Source organism: Eptesicus fuscus, chromosome 3, assembly GCF_027574615.1.
Source record: "Eptesicus fuscus isolate TK198812 chromosome 3, DD_ASM_mEF_20220401, whole genome shotgun sequence".
NCBI classification, from domain to species: domain Eukaryota; kingdom Metazoa; phylum Chordata; class Mammalia; order Chiroptera; family Vespertilionidae; genus Eptesicus; species Eptesicus fuscus.
Window position 1 is genome coordinate 24622616 of NC_072475.1, and position 23169 is coordinate 24645784.

General features: G+C 40.5%; 1 protein-coding gene across 2 annotated transcripts in view; it reads left to right on the forward strand.

Annotated features, from left to right (window-relative positions):
- Positions 1-23169, forward strand: part of PPM1L (protein phosphatase, Mg2+/Mn2+ dependent 1L) — a 238857-nt gene that overhangs the window by 130159 nt on the left and 85529 nt on the right. The window lies entirely within an intron of this gene.

Here is a 23169-nt window from a genome sequence, read left to right on the forward strand (position 1 = left end):
CTGGTTGCCCCCAACTGCCCTCCCCTGCTGGCCTAATCACTCCTAACTGCCTCTGCCTCGGCCCCCACCACCATGGCTTTGCCAGAAGGAAGTCAGACATCCGGAAGATGGCTGGTCGACCTGGTCTAATTAGCATATTACCCTTTTATTAGTATAGACAGGCTGACACTTGATTTTTTGATAAATGTGGAATATTCACCTTCCAATTACTTGAATGCCCATCTAATAGTTCTGAGAACTATATTTTATCATCCTAGTTTTTTTTATTTTATATATTTTATTGATTTTTTACAGAGAGGAAGGGAGAGGGATAGAGAGTTAGAAACTTCGATGAGAAACATCAATCAACTGCCTCCTGCACACCCCCTACTGGGGATGTGACCGCAACCAAGGTACATGCCCTTGACCGGAATCGAACCTGGGACCTTTCAGTCTGCAGGCCGACACTCTATCCACTGAGCCAAACTGGTTTCGGCTCATCCTAGTTTTTGATGAGTCCTCCCCTCTTCCCTCATCATTGAAGGTAAGCTTTAAAATCAGTAACTTTGAGGATTACCTTCTTTTAATAGTTATAATCAAAATCATCTTATATTTATAATTTCTATATATATATGTTGTTTTAAATGATTATGACAAGTCATTATTAAGAAACTTATGCAATTTATTTAGTATTCTAAGAGCAAGTCATCAAATATACAGATTGAAAGCTATGTAGCTTTTTATATTATCATACATTCATTCTTTTCCTTCCTTAATTCTTGTTCCCTTTAAGAACAGTTTTCTGTTCTTAAAATTCTAGTATTGGTTAACCCTATTCCCATTTTCTTTTTGATGGGAAAAGTAGAACTAGAGAAGGCATATTTTAAAACATTTTAAAAATCACAATATTTATAAGACAGTTTCTCTCTTTATTTGGGTGCTATACATTTTAACTTTTCACTTAAGCCTTTTAAAATCTTAGCTCTAGTTAATCAATTTTATCCTTTCACTTCTCTTGTTTACTTTTGGGCTTCTATTTATTGAACAATTCCTAATTTTAGCTAGAGTTCTTTCTATTTCCTGCCCCTTCATAACATGTTTTTAAAAGGAAAGACCACACATTCTGATGTTTTAAAATGTTATCCTTCCCTAGTGCTATTAGTTTCTGCAGGTTATATTTCTATAGAAATATCAATTTAAAAAAGGATTAAGATGCTTGATGATATATGTATATTAGGTATCTATTACTGCATAGCTGATAACTCTAAAATTTTACTGCTTAAAACAACAACCATTTGTTTTCTCCCAGTTTTGGTGGATTAGAAATCCAGACACAGCTTGCCTGGCGCTTCTGACTCAGGATCTCTCATGAGGTTATAGTCAGAGTGTTGGTTGGGGCTGAAGGCTCATCTGAAGGCTTGACTGGGGAAAGATCCACTTGTACACTCACTTACCTGATTGTTGGCAGAATTTAATCCCTTGTGGGCAATTAGACTGAAGGCCTCTGTTTCTCAGTGTCTGTTGCCTAGAGACCTCCCACAATTCTTTGCCATATGGTCCTTCATAGGGCAATTTACAACATGGCAGCTGGCATTTTGTAGATCAAATAAGTGAGAGAGCAGGATGGAGCACCCTAGATGGAAGCCACAGTCTTCTTGTAACTCCAAAATCATCACTTTTGCCATGTTCTGTTCCTTTAAAGTAAATCACTTGTTCCAGCCCATATTCAAGGTAGAGATTACACAAGGGCATAAATACCAGGAGCAGAGATTATTGGGGGCAATCTTAGGGGCCACATGCCACTGTATGTGTGTTAGGAGCATAACATAATACATACTTGGATACAATAAAATCATAGCTCCTATGGAAAAGGGAAGGTGGCAGTGAAAGTAGAAGTTTGAGCAATACCTTGGGCTACAGTAGCAGGGCTTTGTAAAAATATAGATAATGAGAAATAAGTAGTTTAGGATGAAAATTAAAGAAAACTTTCTTGTCAACATTAATTCTAGTCTACTTAGAAAAAAATCACATCAAAAAGCAAAGAATAATTAAGCAATTTATATTTAGGATTAAAAATTTTTTAATGTATCTGCTTTTTTCTTTTTCTCTCAAGTTTATATTTTTTATTTGTTCTGCACATCTTCATTTTCCTTAATTGACAATGTAGTTTTTTTCCCCTCTTAGGTATATAAGTGTATTATATTCTTTGTATTATTTTATTTATTGCTGGGATTCAGTTATTTTTTTCAGCATCCAAGAATTGTCACTATGGTTAATGAAAGGACAATTTACAAGAGTGGGGCAGACTAGATTGGGTGCGTTCAGGGTGGTGTGTGTGTGTGTGTGTGGGGGTAATGGGGGGGATAAAGACACATATGTAATACCTTAATCAACAAAGAAATTTAAAATAAATAAATAAATAAATAAAAACGGGGGAGGGGGGGAAGAGTGGGGCAGAGTTAAGGAAAATAAAAAAGGGATGGTGAAGGACCCCTGTGTTAGCAACAGTTCAAAGCTGTTTCTGTTCCTAAGCCTAAAGGGGAAGGGGTATCATGTTAGTAGGAACCAGCAAGAGCTGAAGATAGGCGAGAGGGACTTTTCAGTAGGAGCAGCAACACAGTCACTGCCAGCCTGTAGTCTAGAGGGAGGAATCCAAGAAGATAAATGTCTCTCCTTATCTTCCCTCCCTCTTATTTCCTGCTTCTAATTAGTCAAACCAATGAGAAGCCAGAAGCCAAGGGAGTCCAGTTGATGCTGGCCGTGCAGATCAGCTTCTCTGGGTAGAGCACGTAGAAAGTAGAGAATGATTCTGGGAGCAAAAGGAGAATATTCAGCAAAGTAGGAAACGTCTTTTTATTTCTTTGTATTGCCCTTGTTTGAAGTATAAACCTATTTGAATATGTCCACTATCCTAAAAGACTTTTGAGTTTGTGCTGATATTTAAACTTGAGTGACCTTATGTTGCTTACAATCAACTCAAGAAATTTGGCCTTAGGTTTTCTTTTTAAAGTATTAGATCATGTTTATATTAGATTGTACTTATGATCAAAGTCATGACCTAAGAGTTGCTTTTACTGTAGATGTTTGATCTTAAAATGACTTACACAGAAGAACTATGGATCCTTGTTACATTTGGAACAATGAGAAATGGATGTCATGCTTACACAAACAGATTTTTTGTTGGAAATTTGCTTATCAGTTTCCTTGAGCCCTATTTTATAAATACCTATAAACTAGGAGAAGAAAGTCTGCTAGACAGAAGTTGAAACTATATGCAATCTTATCACTACTTTTCTTTTTTAGAAGCGTATTTTAGATTTAGAAACAGTAATCATAACACAGAAGCAAAGAGGATTGATGAAATTTATTCACCGAATACTTTTGGAGGCCTGTCTACTTAATGTGAATGCACAGAGATAAATAGTATAAGAATATGGTGATTACCAAGACAGAGTCTCAAACAGTTCACCATCAAGTAGTGCAATTAAATGCATGAACAACTAACTACAACTGTGGTTGGCAAACTGCGGCTCGCGAGCCACATGCGGCTCTTTGGCCCCTTGAGTGTGGCTCTTCCACAAAATACCACGGCCTGGGTGAGTCTATTTTGAAGAAGTGGCATTAGAAAAAGTTTAAGTTTAAAAAATTTGGCTCTCAAAAGAAATTTCAATCGTTGTACTGTTGATATTTGGCTCTGTTGACTAATGAGTTTGCCGACCACTGAACTACAACAATGGGCAGAGTCCCATAAGTACTCTATTAGAGGTGCAGGTTCTCTGCACGCCCCTACAGGAGTGTAGATGGTGATGCAAAGGGGCTAATATTTAAGCTGAGCTTTGACTGTGAATTGAACAACTATTGTTAGAAGTCAACAGTACTACATTAGGAACTATGTTTATAACAACTTGCAAATTAGCCCCCTTTCTCCCCAGGACCTCTAAATTCTGCTCTTATGGGTGGGTTGAGAGGATCTTCAGTAGCTCTGGATCTCTAAAAAACATGAAGGGGGTCCTTGTAGCTGAGGTGGTGTTATGGACTAGTTAATACCCCTTAGTCCTGAGAAGAAGGAAGGGGGTGTGGCTGAAGAATCTATTTTTTGTCACGATAGATCCTGCCATACCATGTCAAATCATGTCCTGAATATTAACCATTTCCCCCTTCAAGCCACAAGTGAAAGAAGAACCTGGCTGTTAATGTTAAAATATTGAACATATAAGAAGAGCAATAATGCTTACTATTATCCTCAGTCTTGAAATATAATCAAAACTTAAAACTTTTCAAGTTTCTTTCAGTTAATTTTATGGCTGGCCTGCCTTTCTCTCTTCCCTTCCTTTCTCCCCTCTCTCCCTCCTTCCCTCCCTCCCTCCTTCCCTCCCTCCCTTCCTTCCTTCCTTCCTTCCTTCCTTCCTTCCTTCCTTTTTATTCTCAGTTATTTTCTAAGTCTACCCTACCTAATAAAATAGTAATATGCAAATTGACCGCACCTTTGCTACACCCAAGCCATGCCCATCAGCCAATCAGGGCGAGTATGCAAATTACCCAACAAATATGGCAGTTAATTTTCATATGCTGAGGGAGGGAGGAGTGAAGACTGAAGACAACTTAGAAGGAAGAGGGAGGGAAAGCTGGGGCGGGGCGGCAGCGGCCTGCGAGTGCAGGCGTGGCGGCTGCTTGCAGGATTCTTCCTGCAAATGGGCTACTAGTTTTTTAATGTGTGTATATGATTAAAATTTTTCTCAACTGCATATGCTAAATGAGCTTTTATGAAGTATTTATTTTGGTTTTTGTGTTTCTGGTTCTTTTTTTCAGAGCAATTGAGATAACTTTTTTAGCATTGCATGTTGGTTGTAGGCTATAGCAGGTAACCAAGATGATATATGGCATAGTGAGTCATTTCTTCTGGGATTCAAAGTCATTTAAAAATTGTTTTTGAGGTACAATTGACATATTATATTAGTTTCAGGTGTACAACATGATGATTTGATGTTACAAAATGATCACCACAGTAAGTCTAGTTAACATCCTTCACAATACACATTACACATTTTTTTTTTATGATAAGAACTTTTAAAATTTATTCTTAGCAACAAAATACCACGTCTTTCCCAACACTTTCCATGGTCATTCTTTTTCATTTTAGCCATTCTAGTAGGTGTGGTGGTATATCATTGTGATTTTAATTTATATTTCCCTGATGACTAATGATGTGCTTGTTGGTTATTCATGTATCTTCTTTTGTGACATGTCTATTCAAGTCTTAGGTCAAAATGTTTTCTATTGTGTTGTTTACTTTCTTATTATTGAGTTTTAAGAGTTCTTTATATATTATGGATATAAATTCTTTACCACATACATGTGCTGTGAATTCTGAAAGTAATTTTTGACCACTAGAAATTAGTGGTTTCAATGCATAATTGAAATAAAAATAATGGTCTAGATGCTAAAATATAATGCATCTGGTGTGATGTAGCTCCCTTGAGTACAATAGGAAAATATAGATTAAAAATACTTTTTGCCACCTCCAACTTTCATGATCTCAGATATCAACCAAGATGCCTGCCCACGTATTTCTCTTTTCAGTACACTCTGATATCCACTTTTTTAAAGTGTATTTTCTTAGACAGATTCCAGTTGAGCTACAGTTTCATATTCCAGTTTTCTTTTTATGGTAACACCTTTGAAAACCATATGCATACAACTTCAGCTTCTGCTTTTTGCTCCATATGCTTCTTGTTCCATTTCTAGGTCTCAGAAATGCATTTTGGCTAAATATGTGCATGATGAAAATGGAGCTCAGTGGTAGAGTCGGGCCCCCCAAATAGGAAGGAAAAGAGAACTTGACTACCACCAACTTTTAAAAAATGACTTAGAAACATTGAGCACCCAACCCTTTTCTACCAGCGACTTTCATTTCATTGGGCAGAACGGGGACATTCCTCTCAATAGCTTAGAGGACAGGTGCTGAGGGACGAGGCCATTAGGATTCTTGAATGCTTCTAATACCATTTATTTCTGTTCCTCTACAACTCCCTATCATCATCTGCTCTCATCGAATTAGAGGCTTACATGACAGTATTTGGTTCAGTGACATTGTGTAGGCATTCCGTAAAAGCATTAGTGGGACAAATTTGGTCTCGCAATCCCACTAATGCTTAAAGATATTAAAGAAATCTCCCAATCTACTGGCATTATAACTCTCCTGTTCTAGCTAGATTCATCTCAACTTACATTGTTATGTAAGGTCAGTGAAAGTGTTTCCACTTTTAGAAATTGTTGACTTTTCCAGAACCTGCATTCTAGGCCTTGATGACTCTGAATATAACTAGTCAATGAACGATAAGCAAAGTATTCTCTGTATGACTAAAATTGAGGTCCATAAGGTCCTTTTTTCTATCTCATATACTTTAGGCATAGCAGAATTCCTCCACCTCACTCATGTATTCTTATGTTAGACATGATTTTCATAAGCCTGCTTATCTGATTTCCTTGTCCATAGTTATTAAAACAAAAAGGCAGGTATGATACAGAGGGTCTCCTATAAGCAGAAACAATGATAGCAGAGACCACCATATAAAAAAAAGAAGGAATGACATGATTTCAAAGCGAAGGCTAATTTGGGACCAGTTAGTATAGGTAGCAAACCCCAATGGACCTTGAGGATATCCCTATGTTATAATGTGTGCCAACAATGTGATGGCCCGAATTACAAAGAAATATTAAATTTCCATCAGTGTTCTTTTTGATCTTTGTTTGTAATAAAATTCTAGCTATATATATTTCATTTGAAATGATTAAATAAAAGTTGTTGCACATCAATATTTAAGGCCTTGACCGTAGGAAAACTTTCTCCTGTCTTCTGCCCTGATGCCCTGTGCCCTGCCTCCACTCCCCTGCGCCCACACACCTCCATTTAACTCTTCTCACCCAGGACTCACCTGCTAAGGGCACTTCCCCTAAGAAAAGCCGGTTTACCTGCTTCTCCTTTGAGCGCCTTTAGCTTGTACTCTTCATGCCATATGGCAATTGCCTGTTAACTTACTCATCTTTCCTACCAGACCTAAAGCTGTTTGCTGATGTATATGCTAGCACTTAGCGCAGTAGTACCTGGCACATCATAGATGCTTAATAAATAGTTTTTGAATAAATGAATGTCTGAATAAATGGGAATGGATCTACAATAACATCTGGTTAAGATTAGTCTGTGCCGTACTTTGGAAAAGCAATATGCTCAAACCTTTTGAAAATTTGTTTTTGATTGTGTCTGGAAATTTCTGTTACAAAGCATCACAGTGGATAAGATTTCAGAATAGGGTGAGGGATGGTGTTCAGATGTGAAAAACAAAAGTAAATCTAAAACGTGATGATATGCATAATCTAACAAAATAGAGAAGTTATGATTTAAATGTGTCTTTCCAGAAGAGCTTTTGTTTCATACTAAAATATCCACATCAAGTTGCAAAATTGGATCAAGTATATTCCTATAACTTTAAAAATATTTTGAAAAATGATACTTAAGAACCATTAATAGTTCACCATTGTCTTGGCTGATAGAGAACAATAAGAAACGTGTCATTTCACAGATCTAGTAACTAATAAAATACTGTTGTCTGGAATCATTTGAATCCAGAAAAGAATAAAAGCTATATCTGGCAAGTTTGCTAATAATAAAAAAATTGATGGTAGTAGGTAGCATTAGGTGAAAGCATTAAATTTCCAAATGCTATGTTCAAATCATTATACTTGGAAGCACAATGTTACATACAGATGAAGAGGGGCTCAAGTTTAAAGTACAGTGCCAGGAATAAAACAGATTAAAGAGAAGGATTATTAAACTCTGGGTAGTTAATGAAATCCTTTTTTGTGAAATCTCTTCAGATGAGGGTAATGGCTTCGAAATTTGTTTTATTTGTATGAGTGAGAATCATAACCATTAGTGCCCTTCAGTTTTAGAGTAAAATTGGTGAAATCCACTACATGCAAGAAGTGTTGGGCTAAACTGGCTATTTTTAAGGCCCGCTCTGTGAACCCTGTGATTCAGCAGGCTGGCTGCCGTACCAGACTTTTCTGAGAGCTTCTCTTTCCATTGGCCTTTCCCCTTCCATCTGGCCTGTGTCAACTATTATGCTTCTGCTTTTTCATTTATCTTAGATCATAATTGGGCCACTTAAGAACTGGGCTTTCTTCCAGAATAGGATATTTGGTTGTGATCATTTTGACATAAGATTTAAGGCCCTGAAGATAAGCAGGCACATTAAACAAAAAAAAAGCAATGGATATAATAGGTACCCCCAGAACCTATCCTCATGCCCCTGACTGTAGGTACTCTCTATGTACTGTATTATGTACTTTGTATACAAAAGTGTTTAATAGTTTGTTTTTAGACTGAAGAAAAATATCCTCCTGTCAGAAATAGCTGCATCAAAATGTCATATTACCTGCTTTTTCCTGTTTTGCATTAGAAAGTTAATAAGTGAGTAGCTGGTGTGAATTACTCTATGAGCCTCAGGCTTAAGAAAGCATTACTTGCCTTTATTTTTATTACTCATTAAGTAGGTTTTTTGAGCCCTTCTTGTCAGGAATCTGATGTTGGTCATTATTGTGGTCTTCCCCAAACACAAATTCTCTCTCTCTCTCTCTCTCTCTCTCTCTCTCTCTCTCTCTCCCTCTCCCTCTCTCCCTCTCTCCCTCTCTCCCTCTCTCCCTCCCTCTTTTCCTCTCTCTCTCTCTCTCTCTCTCTCTCTCTCTCTCTCTCTCTCTTTCTCACACACACACACACACACACACACACACACACACACTCACACAGTATTGTCCTGCCTCCCAGGGCTTCAATGGTCCTGGGAACACAGGGAGAGGCCTGGTCCTGAGCCGTCGTCATGGTCACCGTGGCTCTTTCTGTTCACGTTGCCAGAGCTGAAATGGCACTCCATCGCTGCGAGTGGGGAGCTCTGAGAAGCGTCCACCACCATCGTTGTCCCTGCAGCCAGGCTCCACAGTGCCAACCAAGGGCAGCATGCTTCGAAGCCAGCCAGTGTCCACACCAATAGGTGGGCAACCTGTTCACAGATGTGCTACCTCTGGGAGCTCTATGGGAATAAGGGCTGTCCCCTCAGACTTGACTCAAGGGACTGACCCACTGCCGCGCCCCCCGCCGTCTGCCTTTCTCCCTCAGGCTCCCAGTACAATTCTGGAAGGACCTTTTTGGCCTTTTCTTTAATAGTGATGTTTTGTGTGTGTGTGTGTGTGTGTGTGTGTGTGTGTGTGTGTGTGTGTGTGTGTGTTTAAATATATTTTTATTGATTCAGAGAGGAAGGGAGAAGGAGAGAGAGCTTGCAACCCGGGCATATGTCCTGACTGGGAATCGAACCAGGGACCTCCTGGTTCATAGGTCGATGCTCAACCACTGAGCTATGCTGGCTGGGCTTACAGTGATGTTTAATGACCCATCTGGAAGCTCTAAATTGATAAAAGTCTAGGACCACAAAAGCCTGTTTACTTTTCCTGCACATAAGAAGGCCTTAGTTTTTAGGAATGCAGGATATGGTCTCCCATCCCCCAAGGATAGACTGCGTATTTCCTGGGGACACTGTGCTGGGCAAAAGGGAACACAGTCATAGTTAAGACAGACACCGATCCTCTCCTCATAAAGTACATGAAAAAGTGAGATTGATCACATCCTGGTGGTGAAATTTTGGAAATATAAGGACAGGTCTGATTTCTGCCAATGCATAAATGACTAAAGGTCCTAATTTTCTGCTGCTTTGGCGTGTAACTAATGCCTGTTCCGTTGGGGTTCCTATAAAATTAACTTGGGGATTATTACTAGCAAAGGAACTAGAATTTGTGTCTGGTTACATCAAGAGTAACCTTGTGGAACAAAGGAAAAAGTTCACCTCTAAAAGCCATCTATTTCCTATTCACTGATGAGTTTTATTTTTATTTATATTTTTTGCTTTATTTTTAAAGAAGCTACTCTGCCTTTTAAGATCTCACTATAGATGCCACAGTAAAGCTTGATTCATAAAGAGTTTGGGCAGCCCCCTGGAAGCCAGTCAGGAAATTGCAGTGAGTCACACATAGAAACCAGTTAGGCTGATTGCTGCCTTACTTCCACTTGAAGATATTTTTTGAATGAATATTTTATTGTTCCAAAAGAGCTTCATAAAAACCGGATGTTTTATTTCCTGATTTTCAAGAAAGGACTTTAGAAGTTATGCTAATCAGTCAAGATGACTTAGAAAATGTGTCCTTATTTCAGCAAGTTTTAGGTCATTGAATAGTATATGCAACTGGTTTATTCAGTGAGTTCAACTCATGGCAACACTTGTGAAGTAGCCTTATTCTATCACCACTGCCTTCAAATCTTACCACGTCAATGAATATTGAAATGGGTGCTAGTACACTAAATAGAAAAGTAATTAGGCTTAAGAAAAAAATCAGTTTCCTCTTCAGTCATCCTCACTTTTAAACCAGTGTTGAGGCTGAATTGGAAATCCAGACAGTAGATGCTACCTGTACTCGATATGACCCAAGAATGATTATCTGCTGGCCAAAATTGCAGTCTTTTTCAACAAAGCATGTGGGGGTGCATTTGAACCTTTGAGAATGATAACATCTCAGGCAATCTTCTTCTTGGGCTCAGGGACTCCTGACATATTCACAAGATGGTTATTTTCTTCTCAGGGGAAGCAGATGGAATTAATAAACTCTATTATTTGTTGTTCTTAGGCAAGTTAAACCACAATCCGTGTCCCCCTTTCCCAGAGGATGAGCAACTTTAGCAAAAAAGGTATCAATTTTTTCTGCAAATGTACTGCTAAAAGTGTCTCTTTAGAAATGATATTCACTTGTTTCTTTTAGGATGGAGGTTCGGGTTTATTCTCTCTCCCAAAAGATGAAAGGGGATGTGATTAGATGTCACCATTGAGCAATGATTTCTGTCTTAGGGAAAAGAATTACTCTCTTTGGAATAGTCTGTTGGTTGCTCCCACAGCAGTTGCCTATGGGCTATGAGCAAAACTGTGCCATATCAGCTCGAAGCCTAGACATTTTGGATACATTGAAGAACACATTCTTTTGCAGAGAGTTAGAAGCAGTGTTGGTAATAACTAAATATTGTATTTGAGAGAGACATTAACAACTTTTAGCTGGTCTCTGCTTCTTTATATTCTGAAACTTCCAAAATCAAAGTATGGTCCAGCCCAGAGAGTAAAATCATTTCTAGTTTTGGCAGGTTCTGTCACAGGGAGTGAGGGAACCAAGTGTAGCCTGATAGTGACTGTGGCACCTTTCAGATGTGGAAGTCAGCACCTAACTATACTTCGTTCTCTAGGACAACATAAAATAGTTTAATAAGCCATGGAGCTTAAGCGTTAGGAAAGTGCAGCATCCACAGTATAGTTGGTGCCTGGAAAGCATTTGCTATTTCAAGGCTTGATAGAGGTGTTGTCATATGCCCTCCTTCACCTAAATATACGTAATATATGGCATCTCCTGGCGGAGCATGGAGAAAAATCTATGTGCAATAGTTAGGCTTACATCCATATGGGACTGAGATAGGTCAGTTATAATATTTTTACAAGGTCAACCTAAAATTACAAGCTAAGTCCTGACTATGCCTGATGATAGGCAATAATTCATATTTAGATTTCCTTTCAGATGTGTATCCTTCTGTCAGCTCTTTACTGACATAAAACTTCATTGTAGAAATGTTGGAGGTTCGTTTTTACCGAGCTCAGCAAAAATACGTAAAATGGCTCTTCTCTTCTGTTTGTTTTATGTTCCCTTTAAGAATAAACGGCACCTGTCCAAACAAACTCAACTTGTAAAAATCAGAAAATCAGGAAGCTGTTTCTAATCATTGAAATTGGCTCTTAGAATTCTAAATGCGGAGGCTACCTGTTATCATCAAACGAGAAGCAGTCATTTGCAGCAGTCGCTGTTTTGAAAATCTGATTTACCAGTTCACCAGAACCCCGATTTGTAAGTGTCACACTCGCATGCATACAATTGAATGTCTCAATCCAATTCGCGCTGCCAGTGAGTTTTGGAAATAGGAATCATTACGTTTTGGAGAGGGTTATTAAAATTTATTTAGGACCTGTGTATTATAGAACACATCCATGGAAAGACAATATAGTTTTACTTCTAAGCTAGCCATTTGGTGCTCAAAACAACAATTCCGTTGAGTGTGGCTTATTTTCTAATGTTGTCTTTATTAACAAAATTTGTGGCCTTGGATTTCTTCAGCAGTTAAGTGTTTTAGTAAGTGAGGCTTTGTGTTCTCAGGAGGCTGTTGGTTTTGCTGTCAACTAGCCCATTATTATTGAAAGTAGAATAACAAACTCTTTTAACCCATCATTTCAATAAGTCCTCACCTTTGTACCATTAATAATAAGCATAAAAAGGATGACCTTATGTTTTTAGAGAACCTTAAGCTTTAGTTTCATCTGTTATCTCATGTAGTTTACTCAGATGAAATTGATAATATGACTAAAGCAGACGTTTTGAAGGAAGAAACTGAAGCTTAGAGAGGTGGCAGGTGCAGGGTTGAAAAGTTAGTTGAGGGCAGTTGCAGACATACCTTTTATTTATTTTTTTTATTTTTTTTTACTTATTCTTTTTTTTCAATTTTTTAATTAAGGTATTATATGTGTACATATCTTACCATTGCCCCCCCCCACCCCACTCCCATACATGCCCTCAGCTTATATGCATGCATACAAGTCCTTCAGTTGATCTCTTATCTCCCCCACCTCTCCCTAACCTTCCTGCTGTAATTTGACAGTCTGTTTGATGCTTTACTGCCTCTGTATCTATCTTTTTGTTCATCAGTTTATAATGTTCTTTATTATCCACAAGTGAGTGAGATCATGTGGTATTTTTCTTTCATTGACTGGCTTATTTCGCTTAGCATAATGTTCTCCAGTTCCATCCAGGTTGCTGCAAATGGTAAGAATTCCTTCTTTCTTATGGCAGCATAATATTCCATTGTGTAGATGTACCACAGTTTTCTAATCCATTCATCTGCTGATGGGCACACAGACAGACCTTTTAGTTCTCGTTCTGCTCTTTCAGGGAGCTAGCACTGGGTTTTGAAAGGGTTGGTGATGGTAGATGATGAAGCCTACTCTGGCCATAGGGCAAGCTAATTTCACAGCCACAAACCTCAGATTCAGAAATCTAGCAGCAAGGAGTACTGTTGATAGCTAGAGTGGAGGCAGAAGTGAGGGAAGCAGGATGAGAGATGTAGGTGTGTCACTGGGAACTTTGAGGCAGGGACCCTGACTGAGAAGGCTCCTTCGGTGACCTAACGTAGATGTAGCCAGAAAGGCTCTGTACCAACCTCCCTCCTTTCCCCTTTCCTGTGGCTTCTTTTTCTCTGCCATTTCATATAGCTCCAGTGAGTTTCTCCCTTCATGATTTCTGAACCATATCGGTGGTACCATGCCTTTTGATACTAAGTTAGAATTCCGGAATTTGGGAACTGAAGTTTACAGATTTAGCTAGGCCCTATGTTCAAAGGTGATGGATTGAGGAGACTGCAGTGTTTGTGGTATAATGACTAACATCGTAGCCCTGGTTCAGACCTCTTTCTACTACGTAATTACTCTGTTGTTTCATTTCAATTAGCTATTCTCCACACCAGGAATTTAAGCTCTGTGAGGACTAGGACTTCCTAGATCTCCCCATGGCAGCTACACAGTACTGAATACCACATTCATCTAGTGTCATGGAAGCATGTGTTGAATTGACTTTGGAGCAAAAGAATTCTGCTAGCTGTGCAGCCAAGTAGGGGGATGTTTGTCTCAATTTGAGAAATCTCTTTTCTGGCTCTGCTCTGAATGTACTTTGGCAGTGGCAGCTGCGGGTGATGGGTACAAACACAAGTGCTAATGCTACAGGATTGCCTCTGACCCAAATAAATGGTCATCAGGACAGCATTCTCCAGAGCCCTCTGCACTTGCGTGAAATATTGGATATGTAGAGCATGAATTGATAGAGGAACTTCTTTAAGAGGCAAGGCATTCGTGCTTGTTTTATTTCAAGTATATTCTAAGGAGCTTGTTATAGCCCTATAAATAATCATTGATCCTCCCAGGATGCCTCACAGCATATATTTCTGTTTTGCAGATGAATCAAGAAAGCTAGAGCTGTTCGGTTTTCTACCTGAGGCAAATGGGTTGATATCATGCAAATTAGATGCTCCGAAGGATGATGGGGCAGGAGGTCTTTTTCTGCATCTTTACTTTTGCCAGATATGTATACAAGGAACACCTCATGCCTGAGCATAAAGATAGAAAACCCTCACCTGTGTCACTTTAACACACCCACATCAGCAAAGGCCCAGAATCAAAGCCAGACTGCGTTATCTCTTCTAACCAGAGTTCTCTCAAGAAAGTACAGTTGGGAAAGCAAAATAATTTCCAGTTGTATCTTGAAGTTGTCTAGTGTGATACCATAAATGTGTAATATATATTCTGGGTATTTTTAAAATAGGGAGAAATTGCCCGGCCGGCATGACTCAGTGGTTGAGCGTTGACCTATGAACCAGGAGGTCACGGTTCCATTCCCTGGTCAGGGCACATGCCCGGATTGCAGGCTTGATCCCCAGTGTGGGGCGTGCAGGAGGCAGCTGATCAATGAATCTCTCTCATCATTGATATTTCTAGCTCTCTCTACCTCTCCTTTCCTCTCTGAAATCAATTTTTAAAAATACATTTTTTAATAGGGAGAAATTATATAGTGATAAACAGAAGAATGGTTTAAGCAACTACATTTAAGGCCTAAAAAATCACCTACATAAAATTTTGTTTTCCTTCTTTACTTTGTAGCTGTGTCTGTATTCTGATGCTGTGGAGTTTTCTTTTTAGATTGGAGACTTATCCGGGCTGGTGGTGAAATTGTTACATCTTATGTGATTTTTATGCCATGAAGTTTCTCATTTTCCCTAGATCTGTCATTTTGTGTGTGTGTGTGTGTGTGTGTGTGTGTGTGTGTGAAAGAGAGAGAGAGAGAGAGAGAGAGAGAGAGAGAGAGAGAGAGGAAGAGAGATATGGTGATTAATATGTTTATAAGAAAATCTTTTTGTGGCTGGTCAAATGAAACTTGCCACTAATGCTTAATTTTATTTTGAGTATATGAATTTATTATTTTTTCATTTTTGTCAGGCAGTTGCTATGTTGTTCAAGGGTCTAGCTTGGTATTTGGGCTCTTTCATGTGCAGTAGGACAGGAGAAGAATGCCTGGCATATAGTAGGTAGTAGGTGTTCAGTATATGTGCATTGGATGAACTAAATAAATAGAAGAATGACTCCAGAGCATACCACAAAACTGGAGTAAACCAGCGAGTGATCTATTTTATAATCATAGAATTTTACAGCTAGAAGTGACATTAGAGGTTACTTATCTAGTTCCCTATTAGGAGATATCAAATGAATTAGATATGTTTGCTCTAAAATATCTTTTAAAAGACAGATTTGGAGTATTAGGAAAGGTACTAGATTTACATACAGTTACATGATCTGGTTTCCATAGCCAGCCTACCACCTGCTTTTCTGTATGCCCTTGGATATGTTACTCAGTTTTTCCCCTCTAAAGTAAGGATAAAATGAGAGAATGGATGTATGGATATAAATTGTGGGGTTTGTGTATTTGATCTGCTTGGCAGCCTTCTTCACTTTTAGCAACAGCTGACACATTCCTCCTGACCACAGAGTGCATGGCCAGGTACCGTACCCCATCTGAACACAGCTATTGGTCTGGGAGGTGGAAGCATGATTGCAGGAGGACCAGTTAGAGTATTCCTGTGGGATTCTTCAAACCAAACCAGACCAGGCCTTTTCTTCTAGGACAGAATTGCTGTGAGAATTTGAGCTTGGAGCACAGTTGGAGAGAATAAGAGGACAGAGAATAGTAGAGATATAGGGCAGATGCCCCGGGCTTACATTTCTTGGCCTTGAGGCAAACCTAACTCTTATCTTCTTAGCAGTTTTCTTTGTTTTCAACTTCAAAAAAATTGCCATTTAGGATTTAAGGTAGTAGGTTAATTTGCTAGGCTGCCGTAATAAAGTACTGCCTTCTGGGTGGCTTAAAGGACAGAATTTTATTTTCTCACAATTCTAGAGGCTAGAGTGTCAAGATCTGGGTGTTGGCAGGTTTGGCTTCTCCTGGGGCTTCTCTTCTTGGCTTGCAGATGGCCATCTTTCTCTGTGTCTTCACGTGGTCTTCCCTCTGTGAGTGTCTATCCTAATCTCTTATTTTTATCATGACTGGAAAAGGATGGAAGAAGAAGAGAGATAAAGAGAGGGGCAGAAAAGTGCTTATTTGATTGACTGAAATGGCCTCGAGCTTTCAGTGCCTCCTAAGTGCATAACAAACAATGCCTTTCTCTCCTGGTCACCGGGCCCCTACATTTTACTTGTAATATAAGCAATGTGTTTTCCTTACCGCCGGGTTTTTGACAATCCATTCCATAGGACCCCGTTGTGGAGTCCTTTCACCCCTCCGGGTGGTCCTCTTGGGCAGGATCTAAGTGGATTCAGACCCACTTTCTCCCTGTGGCCCAGATCTGTCTACAGGGAGGACTGCAGAACCTCGGACAGACCATAGCCAGGAGTGCCGGCCAGTCTGGCAGTCTCTTCATCCTCCCACCTTTCCTCCAGCCAGAGTCAGATACACACCACCACCACCACCACCACCACCCCCACCCCCCCGGGTCCTCCCCTCTTACCCCCACTGTGCATTCCTACCTGTCTGGGCACATGCCGAACCTTCTGGATGGCCCTCCTGAAGCTCTTCTCTCCCGACAGGAGCCAAAGGAAGATGCATCCACTCCTTCGCCCTTATGTGTGAGGAGGGACACATGGAATAGCACTCTCCCCAGAATCTTCCTTAAAAACTTTTAATTTTTATTCTCCGGACCCTTCATTTTGAATGTGAGGCAGGGCCTTTTAGAACCACAGAGCTGGTTGTTAGGTGTTTCTTTATAAATTTGCATGTGGGCCTGGACCCTCAGGTTGGAATGTACGAACATTATATCTTGGTATCTCCATTGAAACTTACACATTTGAAAAACCTTTTTTAAAAAGTGCTTTGTGAATTGTGAGTTGCTACCCAAATGTAGGGAATTAACTCCCTTTGCCCTAAAGAAGTACAAGGAATGCATGAGACAGAACAGAGGATAAAGTGTGGCTTGAAGAAGCAATGACTTCCAAGAGATTTATATAGGTTGGTCTGTATGACTTTGGTTTGTGTCTAATGAATACATGACTTGATTACTTAGTTAAGGAAGAATTGTTACTAATACACAGCTTCCAATTTGTGCTGCTCTCCTAACTAAATGTTTAAACGGCAGTAATTAGAACAGTAGGGGACAAACATTTGAAATGAAAAATGAGAGTCATCCAGGAAGCCAGCATTGCTCTCCCTTTAGTTGAGGCAGCCTGCGGCTGGCACACATACACACCATGTCTACACACTCAGTGTAGGTTTTTGTGGTGTGGTGGTGCTTTGCCAAGGTGCCCAAACCGACTGACCATCCTGTCCTCAACTCCCAGAAAAGCCGTCTTCACTGAGAGGTTGGAGAAATTGTCAGAGAGAAGTAGAGATCCAGTGGGAGCTGCAGTCATGGAATCCGCAAGTCTGCATTCATCTGTGTAGTTCATCCAACCAATTATTTACTGAGCACCCACTCTTTCCCAGGCACTTATAGGTAGTGGGGAACTGCACAGACAGAACTTGCCATCTAATGGGGGAGACAAACATCAAACATTTTCACGTACAATTGCAATTGTGCTAACTGGCAAGAAAAAAACAAGACAGGACCGGGGAGGGCAGGGCCTTCCTAGTTTGGGAATGGGGAGAAGGCATTCTTGGCCCAGGATGTAAATGGTGGGTCTCACTATTTATCTACGTTTGCAGTTCACATGCACTTCTAATTAGAGAGCAGTAATCAGTAATTCTCAATGAAATATTGTATTTGATTAGAACGTGGTGTTTTCCAGGGGAACGACCCCGAGCCTGTTCTTCCAAAACGTTGTCTTCTTCAGGGGGTGTTTGGCCCTTTCCCCAAGTAGAACTTAGGATTTGTTTAAAGAGACTGCTTTGGAAAGCCTCCTCATTTACCGGAATGGAAGTTTGTGTAAAATACGTTCTCTAAGTGGTCAATTCTGTCCTCTAAGAGCTTCTTGTTATCGGAAACCTGAAGAGCTCTCACAGAGGAGTCGTTCTTTTGTTTTCTGTTTTCTCATTCTCTGTGGTTAGTCCCTCTGTGTTTTGATTCTGTTTCAAAGCAGGGGAAGTGGAGGGAGTCGGGAGGATGAGTGAGGAAAGTTTCTGTGGCAATGAGTAGTTTACTAAGAGGAATGTTTTCTCCAAAACAAATTGCCGGAGGTTTTCTTCAAGAAAGCAAGAAAGTGAAGATGGTTATGAATGAGTACATTGTGAACATCGAACAGTTCAGCTAGACTGAAATGGCGGATTGAGGGAAAAAAAAAACAACCCTGAATTTCTTCTGTAATAGAATGTCTGCTTGAAGCAGAGAATGCTTGACACCTGTTTAAGCTATGGGTTGTCCATTTAATTTGGATAGAAATTACTCCTCGATGCCCTGTGACAAAGGAGAAGTGGCACTGTACAGTGCACTAAGAAACGCGGTTTCTGGCTTCTATTTTGCCACTGAGTATTGGTCCTCCTTCAGTAAGTCGCTTGGTGCTCTGTACTTAGTTTCTCTAGCTACAAGGTTAGAGTAGGGATAATACCTGCCTCACTGAATCCCAGGATTGTTGTGGGGATAAATGAAGTAAACTTAAGATGTTTTCTGATCATAAATATCTTCACATTTAATAAATTATGTTAATTGCCATTTGTTTGATTTTGAGTTTTGGGGTGTGACATCTTAGACCATCAAGCCATTCTTCCCAAGTTCATTTATCCTGGGGCCAAGATTCATGACATCTTGCCTGTGTACCTGCTTGAGTAAGTTTTACAACGTGACTGCGACCAATCTGGGTGTTCCAGGTGGTCGGGTGTAATAGAAAAGCATGCCATTTGGAAACAAGGTTGGCATTTCAACTCCATTGTTCCCTGCTAAGTGACCCTGGGGGAATTTATTCCTTCTGTGTTTCCGTTTCCCCATCTGTAAAATGGCTCTGAGGATAAGTGATAAAGATGACCAAAGTGTTTAACCCAGTGCCAGGTGTTACGATCGGCTTTTAGTAAGTGCTGGTGCTCTCCTCCTGAAACAGTGAGGAACCCAGTATTTGCAAAACAGATTTTTTTTTTAGAAAATAAAAGGATCCATGAAGGGTTATGATTAATACAAATTTAGTTTCTTATCAAATTTTGCTGCAGCTGAGAAAGTGAGGCACATCTGTACTTGTTTTCTAATAAAATCATATTTGAAAACATTTTAGTCTTGGTTTTATATACTTACAATTTACAGGGAACTGAGTACAGCTGTTTCTTGATAGATGTATCATAGAAAGTCATTCATTTTTATTTTATTACAATTTGAAATGTTACAACTCGAATAAATGATTTTTGTCGTTTATGTGGGATTTATATCTTACCTATTTTCAGAAAAGTTTTTAAATTGTTTATAAAATTAAACCTGGTGGAAAACAAAGCAGTTAAAAATGACATGGGAATAAAAATAATAAAGGCAGGAAAATCGAGAGGTGCTATTATTTTTATTATTTGAATAAAAATAATAAAGGCAGGAAAATACCACTAAGGGAAAAGAAGAGTAAGAGTTCTTCTTGTTTGTTGCATTTCTTGTTTCATCATCAGTTTTCTTTGCCCCTGTTCGAGTGCCCTTCCCCTCAGCCCTGCCTCCTCATTATTTGCAGGAATGGGAGACCTGGGAGCTTGGGAGGTTGGTGGGAAATGAGCCACAGCTGCCCAAGAATTCGCAGCACACAAATAGAAAGGGTACATTCTTTTTGTTGCCTTGACAATCTTCCCTGAATTGAGAGCTTCACACATTGCATCTGCAAGTGTGTTGTGTCTTACCTGGGATAGAACCTAACTTTCTCTCTTTCTCAGAGATGTTTCTGGGCCAGGAATCACCGGTAGAACAAATGACTTCAGGCAATCTGATTCCAGAAAAGAGGACTTCGATGCATAGCTTTCTGTTTATGAATTAAAAATGACTATTTCTCTTTAAGAAGAGTGCCTCTTGAGGAATGTTTAATGGAGGTTTATGCTGTTATGGATATTTCAACCTAATGGTGTAATTACCATATGTCATTAATCCTATTCCTAAAGGGATTTTGTCTTCTTTTTTTTTTCCTTTGAAAGCTAGAGGGTAACAAGAGCAAATGTTCTCAACTTTAGCACATTATTCATTTTAAATGCAAGTTGACAAGTTGAGAATATGAAAAACAAGAAATGTAGATGATCAATTTTTTAAAAAGTAGAAACCACTAAACTGTGTTTAAAAGAATGCCTCATGGCATCTTCCGTGTTGGTATTAGTATAAAACAACTTCTTGCTTCATCTTCTATATTTAGACTTTGATTATATCTGTGCTCTTCCCCACAGCCTTTTTGGTAGGTTTCCTGCTGGGACCAAAGTCAAATGATTAGAAAGGAGGGAAGGTTAACATTTAAGAGGTACATTTAAGAGATTATACATAATTTTGGGCTCACTCTTCTCTGCAGGAAAGAGATGGTTCGATCTATGTTTTCTTCCTTTCTTTTCACCCAAGATTATTTTATTACAAAAGTAATATGTATTCATTTTGGAAATCCTAAAGAGTAGGAAAAAACTTAAAGAAGAAAAAAATCACATTTAATTCCTCCACCCAGGGAGACGCACTATTGAGAGTTGTCTGTGAGTGGCATCCTTATTTTATGTGAGTTCATGCCATGGGACAGTTATGGTAAACTTTTTTTTCCAGTGAGCAATATACAGTACATATTTTCACGCTATTTTTTAAAAATATTTTTTCATTGATTTCAGAGGGGAAGAGAGAAGGAGAGTGATAGAAACATCAATGATGAGAGAGAATCATTGATCGGCTGCCTCCTGCATGCCCCACACTGGAAATCGAGCCACAACCCCAAGCATGTGCCCTGACTGGGAATTGAACCATGACTTCCTGATTCTTAGGTCAATGCTCAACCACTGAGCCACGCCTGGCCGGGCTGTTTTCATGTTATTAAAACTTCTTCTACATCATCATTTTTGATGGCTCTGTGGTGTCCTCTCTATTGTATAATTAATTGTATCTGACAGGGACAAAACATTTATCTGAAGACAAAAGCCTTCACACCTGGAACCCGAAGGTAACTCGCAGCCCATATATCCCAGGCACCAGTGAGGACCTGTGTGTACTGGCTGAAGGCCGGCTGCAGGGACTGCTCCACCTCTACTTTTTTTATGCCTGGAGCCTCGATTCCCTGGTGGCTTTCTCAGCTATCATTGGTCAAAGCCAACAAGATAACTTGTATACATTTTTTTTATTTAAAGAGAACGTGGAGTCTGCAGGGACTCTTCCACTCCTTTTAATTATAAATAACTAGAGGCCCGAAGCACGAAATTCGTGCACGGCCGGGGGTGGAGGTGGGGGTAGGGGGAGGGGTTCCCTCAGTCCAGCCTGCACCCTCTCCAATCTGGGACCCCTCGAGGGATGTCCAACTGCCCGTTTAGGCCCAATCCCAGTAGGGCCTAAACGGGCAGTCAGACATCCCTCTCACAATCCAGGACTGCTGGCTCCCAACTGCTCGCCTGCCTGCCTTCCTGATTGCCCCTAACCGCTTCTGTCTGCCAGCCTGATCACTCCCTAACCACTCCCCTGCCAGCCTGATTAATGCATAACTGCTCCCCTGCCAGCCTGTTTGCCCCTAACTTCCCTCCCCTGCAGGCCTGGTCCTCCCCAACTGCTCTCCCCTGCAGGCCTGGGTCCCCCGCAACTGCCCTTCCCTGCAGGCCTGGTCGCCCCCAACTTCCCTTCTCTGCCGGCCTGGTCACCCCTAACTGCCCTCCCCTGCAGGCTTGATCGCCCCCAACTGCCCTCCCTTGCAGGCCTGGTCCCTCCCAACTGCCCTCCCCTGCTGGCCATCTTGTGGTGGCCATCTTGTGTCCACATGGGGGCAGCCATCTTTTGTGTTGGAGTGATGGTCAATTTGCATAGTACTCTTGTATTAGATACGATTATTAGATAGGATAGAGGCCTGGTGCATGGGTGGGGGCCAGCTGGTTTGCCCTGAAGGGTGTCCCGGATCAGGGTGGGGGTTCCCTTGGGGCATGGGGCAGCCTGGGCGAGGGGCCTGTGGTGGTTTGCAGGCCGGCCATGCCCCCCGGCGACCCAAATAGAGGCCCTGGTATCTGGGATTTATTTATCTTCTATAATTGAAATTTTGTAGGCTTGAGTGAAGGCCTGGGCCTGTCAGGGTGTGCGGAAAGCTTAGCTTCCTCCATCACTGGAGGCAACTCAAGCCTCCTGCTCTCTCCAGTTCCATGGCCACAGCCATTTTTGTTGAGATTTATTTATATTCTATAATTGAAACTTTGTAGCCTTGAGTGGAGGCCTGGGCCTGCCAGGGAGGCAGGGAAGCTTGGCTTCCTCCATTGCCAGGGAAACCCAAGCCTCCTACTTGCTCAGTGGCCACAGCCATCTTGGTTGGGTTAATTTGCATACCCGCTCCTGATTGGCTGGTGGGCGTGGCTTGTGGGTGTAGCAGGGTGATGGTTAATTTGCATATTACTCTTTTATTAGATAGGATGAGCCTTGTGAACTTTATATTGGCAATCATTTAATTCTCTCATTCTGCAGCATGCAGTTTTAGATTAGATTTACTAATCTAATCTCTACTCCAGCTTCAACCTTAAAGAATTGTGTGATTTGCAACAGCCAGGGTTCCCTTTCTGACCTGGAGGAGGCCACAGGAGTGACTGGGTACATAAATCAGTACAAGTACTTAAATGTTTCTTACTTGTGTGTGGTTTCAAGTAGTCAAAAGAGTAGTGATCCATCAGTTACCTTTTGTCATGCCAGAAATGCTGCAGCGGAGACACTGGGAAATGGGAAGATTGCAAATTCTTAGGCAGTGCTGAAGTTGCCTTGTGTAAACAGTGCATGCAGCCGCTCCCCTGTTTGTTTTTCCCAGAGGACTTGTCCTGGGGCCTGGAGCTGTGCACCGCAGGAACCTGAATGGAGAATGAGCCCACTGAAGGAGGCCTAAT